This window comes from Trachymyrmex cornetzi, unplaced genomic scaffold, assembly GCF_001594075.2.
Source record: "Trachymyrmex cornetzi isolate Tcor2-1 unplaced genomic scaffold, Tcor1.1 scaffold726, whole genome shotgun sequence".
Taxonomy (NCBI): domain Eukaryota; kingdom Metazoa; phylum Arthropoda; class Insecta; order Hymenoptera; family Formicidae; genus Trachymyrmex; species Trachymyrmex cornetzi.
In genome coordinates, this window is record NW_017300055.1 from 83,456 (window position 1) to 107,062 (window position 23,607).

At 30.8% G+C, this 23,607-nt stretch overlaps 1 protein-coding gene across 3 annotated transcripts in view; it reads right to left on the minus strand.

Annotated features, from left to right (window-relative positions):
- The window catches only part of rho-5 (rhomboid-5), a 109,323-nt gene that overhangs the window by 82,627 nt on the left and 3,089 nt on the right, over positions 1–23,607 (minus strand). For all 3 annotated transcript variants that reach the window (XM_018517871.1, XM_018517872.1, XM_018517870.1), the window contains exon 2: positions 9,228–9,407. The gene's annotated coding sequence lies outside the window, so the exon portion shown is untranslated. The remainder of the gene's footprint in view (positions 1–9,227; positions 9,408–23,607) is intronic.

Consider the following 23,607-nt stretch of genomic DNA (forward strand, 5'->3'; position numbering starts at 1 on the left):
TGTCGGCCCATCTCGCGGCCGATCAACGCAAAATTCGATTCCTTCGATCCTTTCAAGCAACCAATCAGCACTTTATCGACTTGAACGCAAATTGGTGGCCCGATTCCTAGATTATTCGGTATTATCGAAGCTTCGCCAATAAAATAGTTAACATGGCGATCCTAATTAACGACATATAATTCCACCTTTAATTGAACGTATTCAATTTTTGTCACAAATTCTCAATCGAAAAACATGTCCATCACTCTTAATGTCACTTTTATATGTTGTTTGACAAAAAAATTACTTGTACTCGAGCACAAGAACGAAGGTAAGTTTCTCAAGTTCTTCAAGATTTGAATATAATCCCGTTTATTTAATTCCTCTAATAAGTCACAATAAAAAAAATTTTTAAGTTAAAGTTATACAAAAGATTAAAGGTACATTTATTTTTTAGTACATTTTGACTTAATAATATAACTACAATATATAATGTGTTCGAAAAGATTTATTGCAATCAAAATCAAGTTATGTTGTTAGAACTTTCAATCCTTAAAAGGAATTTATTGTGTCGATTATAGTTAGAAAGATACTCATGATTAATATATAGGATCTATATATTGCATAAAAGCTCTTTCAATTATATTATTCAAAAGCTAAAGAGCTTTTCAAAACGGTAAAATTAAGTTGATGTCAAAGCTCATAAATTTAAATTGAAAAATATACATGAATTATTCCAAAACTATCCCATACATGAATTGCTCCAAAAGTTTGAACATTATTTTAATTTTTATATCCACCATATTGATTTTACCATTTTTAATCAACTTTAATATCAGATTAGTGTTCAATGATCTGAAATACCCATTAAAAAAAACCCATTATAAATCCAATGTTTAATTAATATTATATTCCTTTTAAGGAGTCATAAAGACGATTAGTTATATTGAAAGTAACATTTTATACACAGACGATTTATGTGTCATGGACACATTACTATATGTATACTACTACGTCAATATCTCACACGTAAATTTTCGTATAACAATAACGTTTTAATTAGACATCTAACGCTCGTTTCCATCAATGTAGATTAACTTTAATTTCGGTTTAACTTACTCTTCGTCTTTTTCTAGTTCTAAACTAGAAAAAGACGAAGAGTAAGTTGAACCGAGATTAAAGTTAATGTATATTGGTGGAAATGGGCATAAATCCAATTTTAAGAACTCTACGTTGTTTCTCTGTGAAAATTACTAGTCTGTGGACTACTATTTCGTGCGTATGTTAAGTTAGCACCCCAATATTGAAATTATAGTTCTGATTAGAGTTCCTGCTTCCTTTTAACGAGACGAAGAGTTCTCTGTATTTTTTAATGCGATATTCAGTTAATAACAATTTTTTAATAATTTTTAAAAAATGGGGTGCTAACTTCTCAGCGAAATTCGAGATCGAATAGTTCTGAGCAGCTCAATAGCTTCATTTAGTGAATACCTAGAGTTTCTGAGACATAAAAAACAATTTTGACAAACAAGAAAATTAAAAAACAAAAAAAACAATTTTTGATTACTTCTTTAATTTCGCGTATCTTGAATATCGTTGACCGAATTGCTTTATCACCTGATACTTTTCGATAGAACTCGTCGAGAACTGCCCAAAACGATAATCAGAACTCCTGGAACTCTTAAAAAATTTTCGACGTGGGACTTAGAAAATTTTCGACTACCTATCAAATATATCATATTTCGAAAACCATATTTCTAAAACCGCAGTAGCACACCGAAATTTAAATTATGGTATATTAGAAGCACATAATTAGCACACTAAATTATAGCGTAAGCGTTTTTATTTTTCTTTAATGTACGTTCTAACTATATTAAAAGCCAGCAGAAAAATTTCTTGTTAAACGGCTAGAGCAACAAAATCAGGATTAGAGCAACAAATTAGCACAAAAAGAGCACTAAATCCTCCGTGTGTCTTATGTGATTATGTTCATGTTGGCATTCTAGATTGATAGACATATATCATATAGACATGATAGATGTATATTCTAATCGTCTAAAAAGTATCAATCGTTATTCTTGCTTTCTTATTGTGTAAAAAGTTATGGGAAAAATGGTTTCAGAATACCCAGGGAATTGTTAAAAATCCGCTAATTACTTGACTTTTCCTAAGTATAACAAAACATAAATCTCCCCATTATTTCTTCGCTGTTAAATCTCGAAGTATTCGTAACAAAGCCCAGTCCTTTCTCCAACTCTTGTGATTCTCAACCCTTCTAACAGCATTTTCGTTTCCGTCTCGTTTATAAAGCTTGCGAAACTCGCAGTATAACTTACTTTTAGTTGCATCACAATTTTATTTGAAAGCTTTGTATTTGAATGAGACCAGTATCCTTAAGTTATTTATTTTAATTACTGACATCCCGACGTGTTATCGATTAAAATTCAAGAAATAATTATAACTCGCTTCTTAATTAGTTAGCATTATTATTCATGTTTCGTGCTCAATGCATCCTTGAAAACTTATCCAATATGACTAATAATAAACAAAATAATTTAATGGTAAATTAATATCTCAAGAAGTAATTTTCATTGTTATCAAATGTGAATTATGTGTCAATTATGAATGAATTCACGTAATCAATTTATCCGCAATAATTATCATATGATTATCTGGATGAAATCGATAAGATCAAAATATGGACACAGTTTATAAGCGCATGAGAAATCCACTCCACAAAATTTCATTCAGAAATTTGCGTCTTATTTTCCCAATTTTTCTGGTTCTTTATTCGTTTTATGACGTCTTATGTCCATATGACTATGGAAAGAAAAATGACATCTTTAAATTTAAAGAAGAAAAATTATGAGCGAAATCCACAAACGTTGTCAAATTTCAAGATGGTCTTAAGCTAGTGTTTAAAATGTCATGAACCAATCAGATATCTTTATTAACACCTTAAAACATTGCGCCTTGAGACGGTCCTGAAATAAAAAACGGACTACGAAGTATGAATTTCGGCTAATTACAGTTAAATATCAAAAATTTTTCTCTCAGTATGACACACTTCTCTAATTATTTAAAACTATAAATCTACACTGTTAAATCTATAATGTCAAATTCAACCTAATATGAATCGTCATTATTCCTACTCCATTATATCATTATTTTATACTAAAACAATGGTTGTATTTGGCACTGCACAGTGTCAATTTGACACGATATAAAGTCAAATTTAATAATCGTTTTAGTATAAAATAACGATATATTTAATAAGAGCAGTGGCAACTCGATACATTAGGTTAAATTTGACACTATGTGTATTTAACAGTGTAATTGTAAACGACATAACAACAACACCCAGCATAATTGTCCAACCGAGATCTTTTTTGTACCGCATCGCGTATATCATATATTGGTGGGTGATTGAGGGGGAGAGCGAAAGAGGGAGAGGTTGTTTAATCACCGTCGGTTAGGTATACAGTACTCCAGTCTCCATTAAGGAAATGAATTTCCGTCTCTTCCGATCTCCCATCATCCTATCTCTTTGCCCCCCCTACCGGGAAAACTAGCCGAACAACCCGTCTGCATCGCACTTATCCCCTTGAGACTCCTCGAGTTGTCGCGAATCCTTATCGCAGATAGACTGCGACATCTGCCGCTCTTCGTCGGCTAATTATTTTCATTAATTAATGAAAAGCACCGACGATTATAAGCCTTTAGGGTTTGAGTAGTCTGAGAAAATGCTGTCGCGGGAAGAAACGCCGCGATTAGTTCGTAACTTATTCTTTGTAGTAATCCTCCGCAATGCGCAGGACCACACGTCGAGAATTCGCAATAGCGTCCGTGGAATTTCATTTCAAAGAGCTTGCGTATTTGACTTTCTTTAAAAATAAAAATTTTCTAAAACAAGTTTTTTCCATTTGCCCAAGAGTTTTTTTTTACATATTTTAGTCTTTATTTCTCGAAACACTATTATTTCCCGAAAACAAGTTTCTCAAACGTACTCTGTATAAATATTATAAAATTTCTGTGTCCCAGTTTTGGAATAAAAATGTTATATCTCTATGTATTTATTTGACTAGCTATTTAAATATCCATCTCTCCATGTAAGTCGATAAAACGGTTAAACTATTTTCGTAAATATGGACATTTTCGTAAATACGGATTCTGAGTAAATAAATCTCTGCAACATACGGATCGCTATTGCATGAGAGAAGTACGATAAAAGCATTATCGAGGGGGTGATTTTTAGGTAGAGACAGGTTTCGTGTCGCTAACCCATTTACGAGGCTAGTTGAGAAGACAAGCCGTTATCTCTACGGAAGAAATTGCTTTTGGTTTTATCACGCAGTTGCGATTGATATAGATTGATCATCTTGACCCTCTCATGGGGTAGATAAATCATTCTCAGGAAGATAGGGCTGAACGATGAGCATGACTAGTCGCCAAGAAATCTCGAAACGCGTGCACCGCACTTCAGGGAAAGAATTCCGTTTCATTATTTTTCATGCTCCCTTGTAGGCGGCGTAATTTTATTTTAATTTTAATATTATTTTATTATTCTACATAATTCCGTCTTATTTGGCATTTTTCTTGAGTGTCAGACTTTTAATTGTATTATTTTATTTTCATCATCTTTTTAATAAAACTTAACAAATTTATTAATATTTATCTAATTTTACTACTTTTTAAAATTACATAATATATACAAATCAAAATTATATATATCATTTCAATTTTATTAATTTTGTTTATTTCATATTGCGCATTAATTTCATTTACAAATTTGTTTACTTATGTTTTAATTAAACACGTTTATATTTAATATTTTTTTTTAGTTCTATAATTTAAATTTCACATAATTTTGTTTTTTTATAATTTTTATTAAAATCAATGTGAAAATATTTATTTTACATTGATTTTCATTAAGTGAAATCAATGTAAAATTGATTTCATTTAGGCTATATGACTAATTTAAAACATTTCCTCTCATATAAGTAAAATAAAATATTTTAAACCAGAGCTCTATATATGATCGTAGTCGAAAGTAGTCGAAAGTTTGTCCCACTTTTTGCAATTGCTTAATCATAAATATTAATAGTATTCGATAGTAGAAGTTTGCGCTCATTGTAACATTTCTCAGAAACATAAGTGCTCTCTGAATACGCTTTGAGAAATGTGTCGTAAGGCAGGACCACATTTCCTAGTCACGGCATGGTCCTGCCCGAGGGTTTTTCCGTACAAGTTCCAACTCCCGTGATCCTCCGTTCGAGGATTGGTCTCTTTGGCAGGACCTCGACATTCTTCGACAAGTTCAAAAAGTCGCCTGGTATACCGATCTACTTCGAAAACTTCGCGATCTTTACCTCTGCGTATTTGAAGCGGAACAAAACACGTCTGACCGCTTTAAATTACCGGAGAAGATGGGAAAGTTTTCTCGAAAGCCCGCCATCGCATTTAACAACGTGCAGATAAAAACTTGGAATAATAACATGGACAACAAGGTTTTCGAAAGTACAGCTGAGTTTCGTCATTTTGATATAGCGCAGTGCGACTTCCGAAATAATATTTGTATATTACGTAACATATAAATTTTATATAATTGTCCAATCTATCTGTAATAAGGTGAATGTCTCAGTGACCGAACATCTACCTATGTCTAAGCATTTATTTGTTTATATAATTATTAATCACACACAAATGCCCTTTCAAATATAATATTATAATTTAATTATAATCTTTAAATACAGTCAAATTATAATATATTGTAATAAAAAAAGTATTTGAGATTAATAGTAATAAATTTAGTGTAAGTGTTCCCACAATAGATATGTACACGTGTTCGATCACTGGGACTTTTATCTTATTTACTTATTTTTTGTTTTAGACAAACAATAATAAACGCTAATACAAATAATAAACAAGGGGATAACCACTCTTGAATTCCGGTGTACATCTGCCAGAAGTCCTTTGAATTCCTCGAAGTCCGATCAAGTCCAGCAAAGTTCGATGAATTCCGATGAAGTCCGATGAATTCACGAATTCTTCAAAGTCCGATAAAGTCTGGTAAAGTTCGTCGAAGTCCGGTAAATTCCAGTGAAGTCCGTGACAATCCGTGAAGTCCGGTGAAGTCTAGTGAAGTCCGTGACAATCCATGAAGTCCGGTGAAGTCTTGAAGTCCGAAGTCCAGATATACACCTATTTTCTGAGTGCTTACCCCCTCGATCATAAAGCAACTTTTAATCAATTTTGATGTTAAATTTTGATCGAATTATTAAATTTTAATATATGTATCTGATTACAAAATATAATATGATGTACTGTATAAAATTAACTTTAAAAAAAATATATCAGGTGCAACACGCGTCCTCCATACAAAAGAATTGAAATAAAAAATTACTGCCAATTTCTCAGTACAATTGAATAATTATTGTAATTGCGTCTATACAGAGTGTCTCAAAATTTGAGAGTAATACTGCAGTGTAAAAAATTAAGTAATAAAAGTATAAGCCATTTTTTCCGTAAAATAGTATTTTAAACATAAAAGTTTAAAATTTGATTAATCGTAAATATTGATTAAAAAGTCATCTGTCCGTACGATAGTCTACGTACAGCGGCAATGTTTTGTTTAGTGTTTAATATCATGCACTTCACACAAATAGATAACTTTTTAACTAATGCTTATGATTAGTCAAATTTTAAATGTTCATACTTAAAAAACTACTTTACGGAAAAAATGGCTTATAGTTTTGTTTTATTTAATATTACTTAATTTTTCACAAAGTTTCACGCTATAATAATATTCTCGAATTTCGGGATGCCCTGTATACATATTATAAAAGCATCTGACATGTAAAATAATATAATAATAATAATGTTATATTATTATTCTTTAGAGCTTTAACTGACAACACTTAACTTTAATAATAATTTCATTGTCATCAGTATTACAATACATACAATTGTATTATTCTGTCGCAAATTGTATTCATTACAAATTTTAAATTGTACATATAAAGTAGTCTCAGGATAAAGCATGACATACAAAAAATATAAAAAAAATATAAAAATATGACACGATTGGGTTAATATATTTTTATTTATTATATTTATCATATATATTCATATAATTAATGCAAGAGGATAAAACATATATTATATTGTATGTATAATATAATATACCTGGTATATATTATATATCTATAGAACTAGTATAATAACCTACACTTACATTTATGTATATATTACTATAACCTGAGCCAAGATTTTGTATGTTTCGTTTGTTCTTAACCGCTTTAACAATTTAAAATTTCCAATAGAATTCGCGAAAAGATACCACAATTGTATCAATCGTAAAATACCGAAATTATTTTTAAAATTAAATACTTGTCAGTTAATAATATAAAAAATAATAATTTAACGAAATATCATTATTATTTTATACGCATTATATTTTTTATTAATATATAGGCAAAGTATAATAATTACACAGGTCTAAAATTAAAGGGTATCACATGAAACTTTATATTGATTTCTGGAGGAATTTGGTGCGCTGAATCCAAATTTGGCCTCAGAATGACGCCATCACGTCAGGATTTTGAGATATTCTAACCTAAAAGTGCAAAAATTGCTGTTTTAGGGCATTATTGGAATTTTCTTCTGGTTACAGAGAATTTTACCGACAAAAACTAAACAAAGTACCATAAAGTACAAGTCTTACCCTTTAATTTCCATTTTGAAACGTCCAAATAGGATTTTTTTCACTGAGATACAACAGATTTAAGTTTTTACTGCATACAGAAAATAAAGCGATGATGTCGGTTTCATTTGAAATACCTTAACCCTTTTGAAAATCACAAGAGACCTTTTATATTTGAAATTTTACGCAGAGTGCGGCAATATATTTTTTATTTTCAAATTTTAAATTTTCTGGATCGACGTCCTCTATATTGAATCCGCCATCTTGAATTTTGGAAATCTGAGTCCAGATTCGTGAGCAGTGACCCTCGGGACCCTTACTGACTGTCGGAGAGAGCGGGAGGGGGATAAGAACTTTCGTCCATTTTTAAAATCATTTTAAAGCCGTCTCATCATTTAGTTTTATCCAAATTGTCATTTACAAATGACAACGTAACAAAGATTAACGTGTTATTTTTCGCTCCTAATATCACAATTCAATATAGTTGTGATGACCACATACGAGCCTTAATAAACATGTTATAATTAATATAACACCAATTTAATTGTTTTAAATGATTTCTTGCTTAAGACCACCCTCAGAACTTACTATGGATGGAAGATGCGACAACTCCTCTGATGACAAATAACTCTGTTTACAACGCATTTAACCGAGCAATCAGATTCCCTCCATTCAAAACATAGAACTCCATATTCTTTCTTATGCATCGAGATAAGCCCTTCTTCCTCTTCTTCTCTCAAGTTTTCGATATCTTTTTAACCCATTTACACTCTTTCCACGATTTCCAACGCAAATATCCACTTACAAGGGATGATCGATCTACCACCAAAGCTATGTGAAATGTCGACTGCATGTGCAGGTCGATATCATAATTCACACCCTTTATGTAATAATAAGTTAATTCTTTCCTTGCGTTCCATAAAAATTATCCTGTTTCATATAACGCATCTTACATATAGAGAATATAAAAAGCATATAATATATATCTTACATATAGAGCATCCCAAAACTCAATATTCCAATATCTTAACATGCATATTTAAAGTTTGTAAAACAAAAAACCAAAGAACTAATATCTAGATATCCATAATATATATCTAAATATCTTTTCTAAAATATTTTCATTCATATTTTTTTAGTATAACCTTTTTACAAATGTCACAATTGATGCTTTTTTGAATATGTGAAAGATAAAAAACTCCAGTTTTTTTTTCAAGCAATGAAAATAATGTAAATATTTGAAGAAATTATATGCAATAATATATACATAATTAAATAAAAAGCAACAACCTAGAATTATTATTCAGTACAGCTGCGTTCAGCTAACTTAATAGTAAGCGCTCGCTGTTATTGATATATTAAAATTAATTTATTCCTACACGAGTGCGAAAATAATTTGTTTTAAATTGCATTTTTAATTGCATAAAAACATTTTAAAGATAAAAAATGTTAATCTCGCTTACATAGGCAAAATAAGTTCTGAGATAAATATAATACAATTAATAATAAGTTATATATAATTCTATTACAAGAAATATGTACGAACCTGTTCTGTTGTTCGTCGACAGTGACGGACGGGAGGGTTGTTGGTCGTCGGCAAGGTGATTGCTCGCCCTTTCGTGTTCACCGGCCCTTGAACCGCTCAAGAGCGGTCAGACGACCCTCCTTTGATCCCTTCACTAGTCCCGGAACGAGCCCTACGCCCGTACTACGCATACCAGGGATTCTGCAACCATCAAAAAGCATCCTTGTCATTCCTTCAATATACGTTGAGCATACCGCATCTTAATGCTAGATTTCGCGTACATGATACAAAATGTTTCAAGAACGCTGGATGTTTCTTTCCTAGCTTATTCAACTAGTTTGTGGATTTTTCCTTATCAATATGTCAATACTCATGGAGTAATTAGTACATAATTGAAAATTTATGTTAAATTTAACGTATTTTATTTATATTAAACTATGCATTTTTTTCCAATTTATCCATTTTTGTGCTAATTTTTAATACAAAATAGATATATTCAAATATCAATGGAAGGAATTAATAACTTGTAAAGGCCATCCACACAAAATTACATAAGCTGCATAACTAGAGCTCAGGCAAAAGATTCGAACATGTTGAATATTCGATCTATTCAAATAGTTCGAAGTTGGAAAAAATGAGCATCTAATTCGTATATTTCGGACAGTACGAACAGTCCGAGCTTAAGCAGTGATCAGTATGAAACGTCAATTCGTTATGTCTGAAGTTCGGATGGTTCGGACAGTAAACAAATATGGTATGCCTTGGAAACAAAAGAGCAGTTTTTCACGAGACTTGAATATACAAACATTACAAAAATGTCGAAAAGAAAAAGTCGCGTCATATTCAGTCATATTCAGGTTAACCCTAAGGATAACTTGTTATGTCTGAGTTTGGAATGTAATAAATTCGAACTTTCAGCTCTGAAGTGGGTTAAAATAGTTCGAATATACGTTTAGTCCGAACTATTTAACGTTCGAACTTGAGAATCGAACTGTCCGAACTGTCAAATCGTCTAATGTTTCCAACCACTATGCATAACCATAGCATAAGGCCACTGAACCAATAAGCATCCAACATAAAAACGCCATGTTGATTTACATAAGATGCTCATTGGTATACATAGAAGGCCTTATGCTATGGTTATGCAGCTTATGTAATTTTGTGTGATGGACTTAACGCTGTTACCGTTACAAGTTACTCTTTTTTTTTTTCGGTAATGGCCTAAATCTATATTCTGTACACGTCTATACCGACAGTTGTCGGTGTCGATAACTATAACGATAGCCAATAGCCAATAGCAAGAGCTATCCTAGAAAAAAAGCGCGATTCTCATTGGCTATCGCTACATAACGATACCGACACCGTTGATAGTCGTGTACAGAATATGGGTCCTGATAATAGCTTTTTTGGTACAATATAACGGTAACGGAGTTACATTTTTTCGTAACGGTAACGGTACAAATTTTATAATTACTTCTGTCGTTACTTTTTATATAATAATTTGGACTTATTTATATAATTATCGCCTGTTCAATACTTTAATCTGCAGCCTTTGATCGATTCATAATTTGTTGTTATATTTAAGGTGGTTCTTCAATAAGTTACCATGGAAATGTCTAATTTCTTGGTATAATGAAGTACCGAACTTGACGTGTACAAAATTCTAGGGTAGGTTAACATTGAAATGAGAGAGAAAGAATGTTGAAAATGTAACTTTTAACGTATAACATATATAGTGACAAAAATAAAGATTAGAGACATTTCTTTGACCAACGGCACATAAATATTACCACAGACTTCTCCAAAAAAAAAAACGAGATTATAATAGTTCAAGAAATTACTGTAATTGACGAATAAAAAGTAATACATTTTACATTATGTTACCATTAATTTTTTTAAAAGTGATACTGTAATAAGAAGTTTTAAGATTATATTTGGATCGAGATTCGGATATATTTGAATATAGATGTTACGAAATCTTTTTTTTATTTCACTCTGGCGGTAAAATAAAAAAGCTAAACAACGTACGTTTCAGCTATAAGTCAACATAGTGTACTATCGTGTCACACTGTGCACAGCGTATGTCTATCTTTTGTTGCTAAAAAGCATCCTATATCATTCAGCCTCATCTTTGAACACGAAAAAGACGTAATTCGTGTTCATCAAATAAACTAAATTAATATATATATTAATCTATTTTTACAACTACAATGAATCCAACTTTCAATAATGGAAAATTCTACATATTTAGGAGAATTGCGAACACTGAATAAACGCGAACGATACTATTGTAGTATATTAGATTAATGATAACCTGTCATTCAGTGTTGGTCTGAGGTAGACGCTAATAACTATAACATGACCATAGAACACATATTATTTAAAGAATATATGATTTTAATGTAGAGAGAAGAATAGACCAATTGCGCGCGCGAATATTTCCAAGAAAAGTTAAATAAAACCGAAGATTTTATTAATTATAGAAATTTTCATTCAGAGAATATTTGCTTTAAACTACAATAATTGACATTTACATATTATAATATAAAATATAATTTTAAACAGAAAAACAAAACTTATTTAGTATTGCTTCGCGTAGTAACGCGTGAGTATTTGTGAACAGCAAAAGTTTTGTTTTTTGATAAAAATTTAAGAATTACAGTTTATTATATTAAGAGTATATATAAATATATATAATATATATTATTTAAAGTTAATTAATAATTAAGTAATTTGATAAAATAACTGGAGTATCTTTTAAACAAAACTTTTATTAATTAATAAATAACTTGATAGCCGCATATCTCTTCCTTTAAATTGTCTCGGAGATGGTCAGACAGTAAAAGGATGAAAAGACACTATCTTTACTTAACTTTTCCTTTAACTATTCACAGTGTTCTCACTCTCTTCTACTGATAATAATAAAAACAAATATAGGTATTACGTAAAATATTATGCTATATATCAGGGAATGGAAGTAACTTGTTACTTGTAACGAAGTTACAGAGTTACAAGTTACTTTTTTGATAAATTTACTGGTAACTACGTTACTTTTTTTTTATAATTGTAACAGTAACATAGTTGCATTTTTTTGGTAATGATAACGAATTTTACAGTTACTTTTATCGTTACTTTGCACACGACTAAACACGGTTCGATTAGACACCACTCCATAGCGCTTGAGACTAGAAAAAACCTCTAGAAGACACCCGTCCGCTGTGAATAAAATATAATTTGTGAAAATATTATAAAATAATACAATAAAGAAATAAATAAAAATTATTCTAGTTATTCCTATGGAACGCTGCAAAAAAACAAAACTTACAAAATATTTGTATTTTATATCGCGCGATATTTGGTCTAATATTCAAAGAATTTAATCCGAAGTATTTAACAAAACTACCTTTTTCTCTGAATTTTTCATTCTCATTTTTCAGTTCTTGCCCAGCATCCTATGCATGTAAGTATCTCTCACGGTTTTTGCTTGAGGAAGCGTAAAAGAGAAAAAGTGGAGGTTAAGAAGTAAATGACGTAACTTTTATCAGCGACTATCGCAACTTTGCAAACTGTGCTATTGAGAAGAGAGGCCAATGCCTACGACAACGATGAGAATGACAAGGACGACAAGAATGACTCTTCTCATCCTGACGACGACAAGGTGCCGGAGGTTCGAAGTCGTTTAAAGTTAGACGGGACTTTGAGGGCCGCGTACCTCTTCCCTCAAATTGACCCAAAGATGGTGTCGGACGGTAAAGGAGTGAAAAGACACTGTAAGTACCGAATTCGGAAAAAGGAAAGAAAAAGTTCTAATTCCGTAACAATGAATGCTACGAAAATTTAATGTTTGACTAAAACAAATGTTGTTTTACTTTCTGAACTTCCAAAAACAATTTCCAAATTTCTTAATTTTAACTTTTCTATATCGTGAGGGGATGAAAAAAATTTTATTTATTTTCAGTTCAAAGCATAAATCAGGGATGATATGAATATAACAAATATATAAATGAAAATCACCTTGCCGATTCTCACCACTCAGAAATGCTTAAAAAAATTAATAAATGTAGAAAGAGTTTAAATCTGCGTTTGAAATTAATAAAACACGAATTATTATAAAAAATTTTAATTATTTTAAAAACAAAGTCTAAACATAATTCTCTAATTAATTAATATAATTTTATTCTAATTAATTGGAAAAATTAAAAGTACAAATCGAGAATTAGCGTTTAAGTATTACAAATAGAGAGGAGATGGTAATATTACAGTCTCCTATTTACATTTTATACAATAACTTGGTTAATAATAATAGTTTAAATTTAAAACTTAACGATTACATTCGTCAAAGTGTTATTTAATTGATTCTAAATTTAAAGTTACGAAACGTTTATTATACATAGGATATTTATTTATAAAAATGTGGCGACACTGCATTAATGATTCGAAGGAAACCAGAGCCTTCTACAAAAATAATTTAAAAAATCTTGGTTTGGTTACAAAATTAACAAAAAAGTAAAACATTTTAGAATGTATGCAAATAAATGTATATACATAACTTCGTCTGCATGTATAAGCTGCTCAGTACTAAAATCTCAGTATTAAAAATCGTACACGTAATATAAACTATAGATTAACAATAGAGATACAATCGATTATCAAATAATTATTTTGATATGAAAAAGGTCAAAAAAAAGGTCGTGAGTAGTCAATACCCATAAAGGGCCACATTAGCAAAATGCCATTGTTTAAATTTACATAACTCAAAATATATACAGTAAAAAAAAATAGTAAACAACAAACTTAAATATACATATATTCGTGATAATACGTTTAAATTTAAGAAAAATAAGGAATTAGATGTAATTAAAACGTACCTTAAAAACGTTACGAGATACTTGAAAGTAAAAATGCATTATAGTAAGTGCTGATTATCGTGTATTGGTATATTAGCGTCATGGTGTAACAGCGAGCTACGGAACAAATAGTTTCATAAGTAATCATTAAGATTCGTTATATAATAGCGGAGATATTAAGACCACAATATCTACACTGGCCATAATACCACCTTCTCCTCTATTAATTACTTCTATACTTCATATTATAATTAATAAATTATAAATTACAGTTTTAGAAATTTATAATATGATTTAAAATAAATTAATTTTATTGTATAATATTTTATTATACAATCCAGTCGCTATTTTATTTATCAGACCAGATAATAAAGGCGCTCTACGCTCGCGATATTTAACTTTTAATATTATGTTAGGTACTGTACCTATTCAAATATACAATTATACAGATTAATCTCACCTTTGTGAGCTATCAAAACATCTTATGTTAACAGTTACTTTCGCGGTACAAAAACAGCAAAGCGAGAGAAGCAGAATAGTGGAAAAGGCAACAATGAATTTGACTATCAATTTAACACGTGAATTTTATTATAGCTAGGATAAGAAATATAAAATTAACATATAAAGAAACTTCTAATTCCTTTCGCTCTTCTTATATACTTTGTTCATTACAAAGAAATATGACGCACGATTTCTCGATTCTGACGTCATTGTCCAATATGGCCACGGTACAGAACCTCGAAAGTTTCAGAATTTTAAACGAAAATGTACTTCGCAACATGTTCGCAACATTACAGAAACAAAACGAAAATAAAACGAACATCAAAAAATAACCAAAGAGTCATCTCTATTCTTCTTCTCCTTACACTTTCAAGATAAATGACAAACTTCTTTTCCTCAGAGAAAGTAGATTAGGTTAGATGCGCCGACTACGAATCCGCAAATCAAACTTTTTAATGGAAAAGCCGGCTCGTCGAAATTATTTTTTGGAAAGAGAGACGTCCTGGGCTTTCCCATCCACTTTGCTCGCTCTCCGGCCGACAAGAACGGAGGGTGATTTACATCGGGGGTGGCTGTCGCATCCCTCCCATTGCTCCCTTCTCCTCCTATTCCCTATCCCGGCACTGGGAATATTACCGGTCCTGCAGGATGTGGCCGTGAATCACCATGAAATATCTTCGGACAGCTCGGGGACTCTAGTCTCAATGCCATTAGTGACGGGGAATTTCAGGTAAATTTAAAAAAGGGGTGAAAAAACACCGGAATATTTTTAAAAATTTTCTTCTTTTTCATACATGGTTTCGCTATTATATACGATTTTGAATATGGATGACAAATAGTTTTCTATTTAGCTTACTTAGAAATCGCTTAAATGTATTTTCCCGAATCTCTTTTCCATAAGTATCACATCTTTTATTTTAAAAAATGAGCTTCACTTTTCTCCCAGCTATTTTCACAGAGAACTAAAGTATCAAGTTTTCTTTATCATTTAACATTTTTCAATTTTAATAACAGCTAATGTAGAATGCATTTTTGTAAAAATATATTTAAGATACTACTCCGGCAAATACGCCGCACTGCATGGGATTTACACCACAGAAGTCAGAAAAAATAGAAGGGGTGGAAATAATTTTCCAGCAACTACTCTGTTACATGCCTTTATATTATATTAGTATTATGTCATGATTTCAGCTTCTTACTGTCAATATTAATGAATTTATTGTGAGTTGAATCGATTTGTCACTGTAATATTAAGTAACGCCATCATAAATTATAATCTACATAAAATGATTAATGTAGGGCATGTAAAAAACTTAGTGGTTATTTCGTGATGCATACGTGTAGTGGAATAGTAAAGCATGTTGTGTAGCAAAATACAATACAAATGCTTTGCTTTCGTATTCTTTGTTTAGTTTGTAGTCTTGTACATCTGTTTGGGATATATGGCATTTTTAGCGAGCGGGATTTATGCCCAAAGCATACAAAGTGCGCAGATTGAGTTCAGTGCACTAAATGCAATAAACGCATTATATGAAATATGTACCTCATGTCATAACACTTGTAATATATGTGTAGGAAGATTATAATTATTATTTATTACTTCATATACATATTTACCAGTCTTATTATTTAATAAAACTTTATAAACATATTTTATAAGTTACTGTGTTATTATGCGTCTTATTTATATACATTATTTGTAAATTTTTCATACCTTACATATATCCCCTCTCCTCCTATGGGTAGCCATATATCCCATCCCTATGGGATATATGGCAAAATGTAAGAGTTTCAAAAAGTTTATTTTTTAATATGAAAAATAAATATTTCGGATTTCTAATACTTTTTTTATAGTAGTAGACAGTACAAAGTTTTTACTATAAAGTTCGTTTACTATAAACATAGTAAATAATAATAAATTAAATTTTTAACAGGTGCGGCGTATAACCGGAGTTACCCTATATGTTTTGTTTCTTTTATGTGTTTTTATCTGTACAGATTCATGTAGTACATGTATGTGTATGTACGTGTGGATGTATAATTCAGATAGAGTGAACAATCGTATGATATAAATGTAGTCCAGCAAGAAATAAACATATTTTCGTTAGATTATCTTAAAGATTTAAGAATAATTAGCAAAACCGAAAATTGATGATCCAACGTTAAGAAGTTGATAATAAAGTTACGCATAAAAGTATTGAGAGAGGTAACATTGCAAATCTCAGAAGAAATACTATTCCAGAACTCAATAATATAGCATCTGAATGATCGCTTGAACAATACAGTTCACCATAAGGGTAAGGCTAATACATCATTATGGGCTCTGTACGAGATGATATAATTGTGATATAATTGTGATTATTATAGTAGTAATAATCACAATTATAGTAATATATAGTTATAGTTACAAATTCCAAACATTTTTCTCTCAGTGCAGAAGATAGAGGACAAAAAATAAAAAATCCAGAACTGAGCCCTGTGGACACTAGATTTAATGTTCCTGACAGTGGATTTGACATGTGTAATAAGGTCCGTGACCGTCTGTCTCCTATAAAAAAAAGGCATGCGCACAGCCAACGCAGGAAAATCCAATATCTCTGAGTTTCTCGATTAATATACGATGACAAATGAAGTCAAAGAACTTCGTAAAATAAAAAAAGACGCATATAGTGACCTTACGGCGAAATCTGCCGCTTGTCAAATGTTGTTAAGAAATTTTATTAATGCTGTTTAAGTGGACGATCCTTTGCGATATGCAAATTGATTTGGGTTCAATGTATTGTAACTGTAAAAAAAAAATTTAATTTGATCAACTATGCGTTCCATCTTAAAAATAGCACACAAAATCAAAATCAGACAATATTGCAATTCAATAGGGTTTTTAGTCTAAGAGATCGAGCAGACAATAACAGTGCACCATTGACTCGGAAAAACTCCAACCGTAAGGTGATATTTCATTTATGGTACGATTTTTTAAGACTGTTGATTGACTGCAGAACAGAGAAATTAGAGACTCTCTCTGTCCGGTAGTCAATCAAAAAACAAAAGAAAATACTTTATCAAGATGAATAATACAAATAAGCGAAAAGTGTTAAAGGAGAAGTCAGGGCTATTTTTCAGTCAAAACGAAAAAGTTTCGAGATTTATAAATTATATTACATTAAACGGCTACTCAAGTAGAATCGAATGGTATATCGCTTATCTTGGCGAAACATCGAGAACATGGGAGAAATCGTGATCAAAACAAATAAATCTATCATATTTATGCTATCACATTTATTGAAAAAATAAGAAAAAGTAAGACAAGAATTGAGCAATAAGGATTGTATCATTTAAACACGCGAACGTTTCTTTTTGAGAAGAGAAATCCTACAAGACGTACAATACGTCATAAATGCATAACGCAATAAGATATAACTGCTGTATTCACTGTTTCATTATTTTGTTATGATCTCTATATGTATACCGAAGGCGTATAGCAGGAATAGAATACGCAGGCGTATTATTAGACGCTTTTAATGCTTATGGAATCATTTTATCCTTGTTGTTTATCAAAAAGCAAGGACAAATGATGGTCGCGAGCGTTATGAACGTCAAATGAAACGCAGCACTAATAAAACTTAAAAAACGTTATTTTTTTAAATACTTTTAATACCTCCAATATGCGTTATCCCAGTAAACAAGAAACATTTTGAAACATTTCAGTAACATTGCAATAACATTGTAACGTTACTGAAATGTTTCAGAACGTTACTGAAATGTTTCTTATTTAGTGGGATACTATTATACGGAGAAAATTTTATATTTAAAATTACTATAATGTGGTAGTAGCTGCGGTCTTCATGTAAATTATAAATTTAAAAGCTATAGTTATTTTTTTTAAAAACAATAATATAACGTAATTTTTACACTTTTTCATAGTAAACATTTTTTATTACAAAATCAAATATACCTAGCAAATTTTGTTTGCGTACCATAGTAAAAATTAACTGTTTTCATGTTAGAATATGGATTAACAAAATAATTACTTTATTTATGTGATAAAAATTAGTATTATCATAGTAAAAGTTAAGTCGGAATCATGTTGTGAGAGTCTATCAAAAATACAAGACGTAGTAAAGTGTAATTTAAAATTGTATTAAAACTTAATATAAAATTTTCTCCGTGTATATATCCCGAAAAAATGTGTAGTATTTATTGAAAAAATTCTATATAATCATTTTTTTAGATTTAAATCTAAGAAATCTGAGAAAATTCGAAGGCGAACTTTCTCATGATTTTGATGTTTCCCCAAGATAAACGCTTACCATTCGAATCCACTTGAGTAATCGTATGATATATTATTTATAGATCTCGTAACTTTTTCACTTTGACTGAAAAACGGTCCTAACTTAACATCGTCCTTTGGTCAAAACAGATCTTAATGCCTGATAATATTTATGCATAAATTTTTATTTACATTTTCGAATTGTGCAAATTGTGCATCGATTATTTATCAGTCATGAAACACAGTTCTAAACTAAAACTGAATAGTAATATTCCAAATTAAATTGAATATACTAGCAATAATATTAATAAACGTCTTAAACTATTGCAAAAAACTTATTACGAAAAATATTACCCCAGCCAAGGTCCGAATTTGGACCTTCGTATTATCCAGGATAGGTGTTTTTATCAAATTCGACCACTGAGACATGTAGTGATGTTTATCACAACCAATAATTATTAACAAAACGTCAATTTCAAATGTAAATAAAGAATAACAAACAAAAATCAATCTATATATGTGTACAAAATAAATAAGCGACAAGTCAGATTCGATCTCAAAACGGAACATATATACTAATCAATATACTGATCAATGCACGTTGCTTTTTTATAAATGTTATCAATAGCCAAGCAATGAATAACGTTCCAACATTTAATACTTTTATAATGTGTACATAAATATTGCTTAAGTTTATTTGCTTTTAGACGCAAAATGAAGGAGTATAGAAGCTCTTTCAGCCGGCATTTTAATTCAGCGAAGACAAGTAGAAAAGAGCGACGAGAGAGGAAGTGAAATGGATCGGGCATTCGAAGAGTACATACGCTCATATATATGTGCGTGTGTGTGTGTGTGTGTGTGTGTGTGGGTTTATGGACCTGTATGAGTAAATGTGAGTTTATGTAATTCGTGCGTGTATATCGAAGTGTGTATATCGATTGCACTAGAGGAAAGAGGTCACCATCGCTACTTTATGGCACACAATACTAAATCAATTCTTCCGTGTGCATCAGCCATTATTATACTTTCTTAGTTATTAGTGCCATGTACAATGCCGTAGAAAAGTGTAACTGTGAGTAATTAAAATTTTGTCCTTCCTTCCCTTCCCTCAATTCGCATATTTTTGTTCTCAATATTTTTTGCTTCTTGACTTTTAGGTACTTCTTATCAGAAACGTTCTTAAATTGCTGTCATTTATAAGTAGAAAAGAACAATCATGTTGTGTGCGAGACGATAAGACCGAAAATTAACCAGTGTAAGTATAATTTATAGAATTAGCTATACATATACATATATGTTTATGTATATAATTTGATATATGTATAACGACAAAAAATCTTATTATGACTCAATCAAAATAAACAAAAATTTTACCGTAACTCGAATCAATCTTAATTCCTAATTAAAATAAAAAATTAACAAAAACATGAAATTGATTCATACATTTCTGAATCCCTGCCTTGTACATAGGCTATAGTTAGCTTTTCTTTTGGAATGTATCGAGAATTCTACAACTTTTTGGAAAAGAGTCAGCACTTTATCAGTTATATTGAAATGTTTAAGTTATATCGTTCTAAGAAACGGAGTGCTAACTTCACAAAAACGATAGATCAGCAATAAACGCGTGCTGTTTGTCGAGGCTGTCGTGAAACTTTTCGTTACGGAACGCGGATTTCGGCCATTTCAGTCGAGGTAACGAAAAATTTCTCTGGCACAGAGCGGATTACCCGGAATTTATGCTCCTCTCGCCCCTCAGCCAGGCACCGACGATTAATTTTGGACCTCGGCTTTTCAGAAACGCATTTCAGGTGCGCCTCTCTAATGGCGCCACAAATCACTACCATAATAATCTCGATGCTAAAAGAAATGCGATCATCGCCACTTGCGTTCTCTCCCTCATCCCCTTTCTCCTTCGTTCTAGGTTCAACACTGCCGTCGAAGACGAATCGTCCCATCAGATATTGATTTTCAACTTAAACATTATGTAATATGTATACAGAGCATATCAGAAGAAACGACTCAAATTATAATACCACATGCTTTCGTTAAATCAGATTTGATTTTGTTTAGAGAAAATTTTGAAAAAAAGCAATTGCTCATCCCGATCTTTAAACAGCTCAACTTTACAAAATTTTGTATTTAAAAAAAATAGAATTTTTTTAAATGAGAATATAATATACATTCTTATAAATTTAAAAAATAATCAATTTACGTTAGAATAAAAAATAAAGAACAAAAATAAAAGATTAATAAAAGTTCAATTATTTGTTAATGAACCTCATGTCTTACTTTATTTTTAATCGCTGGATAAAGAATTAATATATAGGATATAGCCTATATATACAGGGTATCTCATCACTCACGATAAATATTTTAAAGACAGATTCTTTGTAACATTTTAAGACGAAAAGTTTAATACCAAAATGTCGAAGCTATGATAGTTTTCAAATAGGAAGAGAATATTACGAATGACGAAAATTTCGCGCGCTCAGGGATGACAAAATAGTGTTAGGGTAAAGGTACTTTTCCCAACTTCATATTTTTCACAATAACAAAAGTCAACATCTTCACATTGACTATCTTACTATCCCTGAGCGCGCGAAATTTTGGCCCCGTCATTTGTAACTTTTAAACTTTTTCCATTTGCAAACTAGAATAGCCTCGACATTTTCGTATTAGACTTTTCATTAAAATGTTACAACTTTTCTTAAAATGTTACAAAAAATCTATCTTTAAAATTTATCGTCAGCGATGGAACACCGTGTGTATGCGTGTGTGTATGTATAAACATATATGCTGTGACGTACCGTTTAACGTGCTAATGTTTTTCACTGTCCCTTACAAGGGTTATCTGACCTGACTGAAATAACATAGCATTGTCGTTCTGTGTCTTCCCGACGCGGAGGGCGGGCGTGTCGGCGCTTATCATAATTTTCTAGCAATTTTTTTTTGTTACGTCCTGCAAAATATTACTATTTGCGAATTTACTTAGGATAATCGACAATTTCTGTGTGTGATTCGTTGTACGAAGCGTCGTCTCACCACCTCAACGGGTGGCAAGGAAGAATATATGTAGAAGATATCGAAAGCGCGAGACTTGATATTTGTTTAAAGCGAAAAAGAGAGTTCTAAAATAGTTTAATGCAGGAACAGAAAAGAGACCATTTATCAAGTTAAATTCTACCAAATTAAAAAGTAAAATCCAAGTGGTATTATTATTTTTGTTATTTACTTATCTCTAATGATGTGTATCATATGTATAAAAGATTTAATATCAACAACAGGCGCCAAGTTAAATTTTATCTATCACATTAAAAAGTAAAACACAAATGGTACTGTTTCTTGTTATTTATACAAACTTACCTTTTAAAAAAAAGATAAAAAAAGCGCTAAGCGTGCGTGGTTTTCGTAAAAATTATTTGCTGTTTAGTGGAATTGATCACTTATGGTTGACATTTATGGTTGATTCGGATTGGTGAAACCGGTCCTTTGTATATAATATTACTTAACTCTAATGATATGTATTATTCATATAAAAGATTTGATATCAACAATTAGTGCCAAGTTAAATTCCATGTAATTCGGATACCAAATTAAATAAATAATATTGACTTTAATGATATGTATCATTCCTCTATAAAGGATTTGATATATCAATAATTGGCGCCAAATCCCATTTCTTTACTTACTTAATCCAAATAATACTATCTTTAATTTTTATACAATGAAACCTAAGTGTACGTTACTCTTATTGAAGAATCTTCCTATTCCAATCCAAATGGTTTAAATTCCTCTTAAATGAAATTATTATATCACAATTCATTCACACACAAAGACATTTTCTCTTCCAACTAAAGTAGTGGTTATTTAATTCTCTTTCAAAATAATATACAAAACGTTATCACAAAATTGCGTTACCTTGCTCAATTTAAGTGTTATCACAAAAATTAAAGAATTAACCGTATAAAATGAAAAAATTTAATTTAAATAGAAAAATTTTTCATGTAAAAACACTTGGCGCTGCTAGATCGAGTAAGAATAACTATAAAAACAATTTAAAATTAGAATAGCAATTAATAAATATAAATAATAAAAGGTAATTATAATTTAAAAGTAATAATAAGAGTAATAATAAATTTAATCTTAACTTTACACTGAATAAGAATAAAGTTTACTATTTATTTCTCTTTCATAACGCATGTTTACAAATCTAAATTTATTTTTCTCAGACTTAAACTTAATAGTATTCACAACGTCTTAATAGTATTCACGAGCAGTCGGTTATGAGAACCGTTGGCGTTCGCAATTCTTTAGAGATCTTTATATTTTAAGTAAAATCTTTGTTAATTCCACAAAAGAGTGGCACGCTCATTGATGCCTGGCGCCCAATTACCGGTGTATTGCAAACAGTATAAATGTCTGAAAATATTTTCTGTCGCGTTAATTTCGAATCTCGAATAAGTATTATTTGCGAAAACCTTAAAGAATATTAATCGCGAACAACGAAGTTCCATCACGCTCGTAAGTGTGGTCGCAATGATATACATATATAAGGGAAAGTCGGTTAAGTTGTACCTCTATTTTCTAAACGAAACATTTTTTTTAAAAGATAATGACACTGATGTAACGCTGTTAAAACGTAATACGGGTTAAAAACTATCATTTGTATTTTGTCTTCGAGTCGTCTGTTTACGAGTGACATTCAAAATAGATTTTGTTCGGTGTCTGATCTAAGTTTTGATACAATTTACCTAAGGTGTTATCAGTACAAGGTGGATAATTGAAT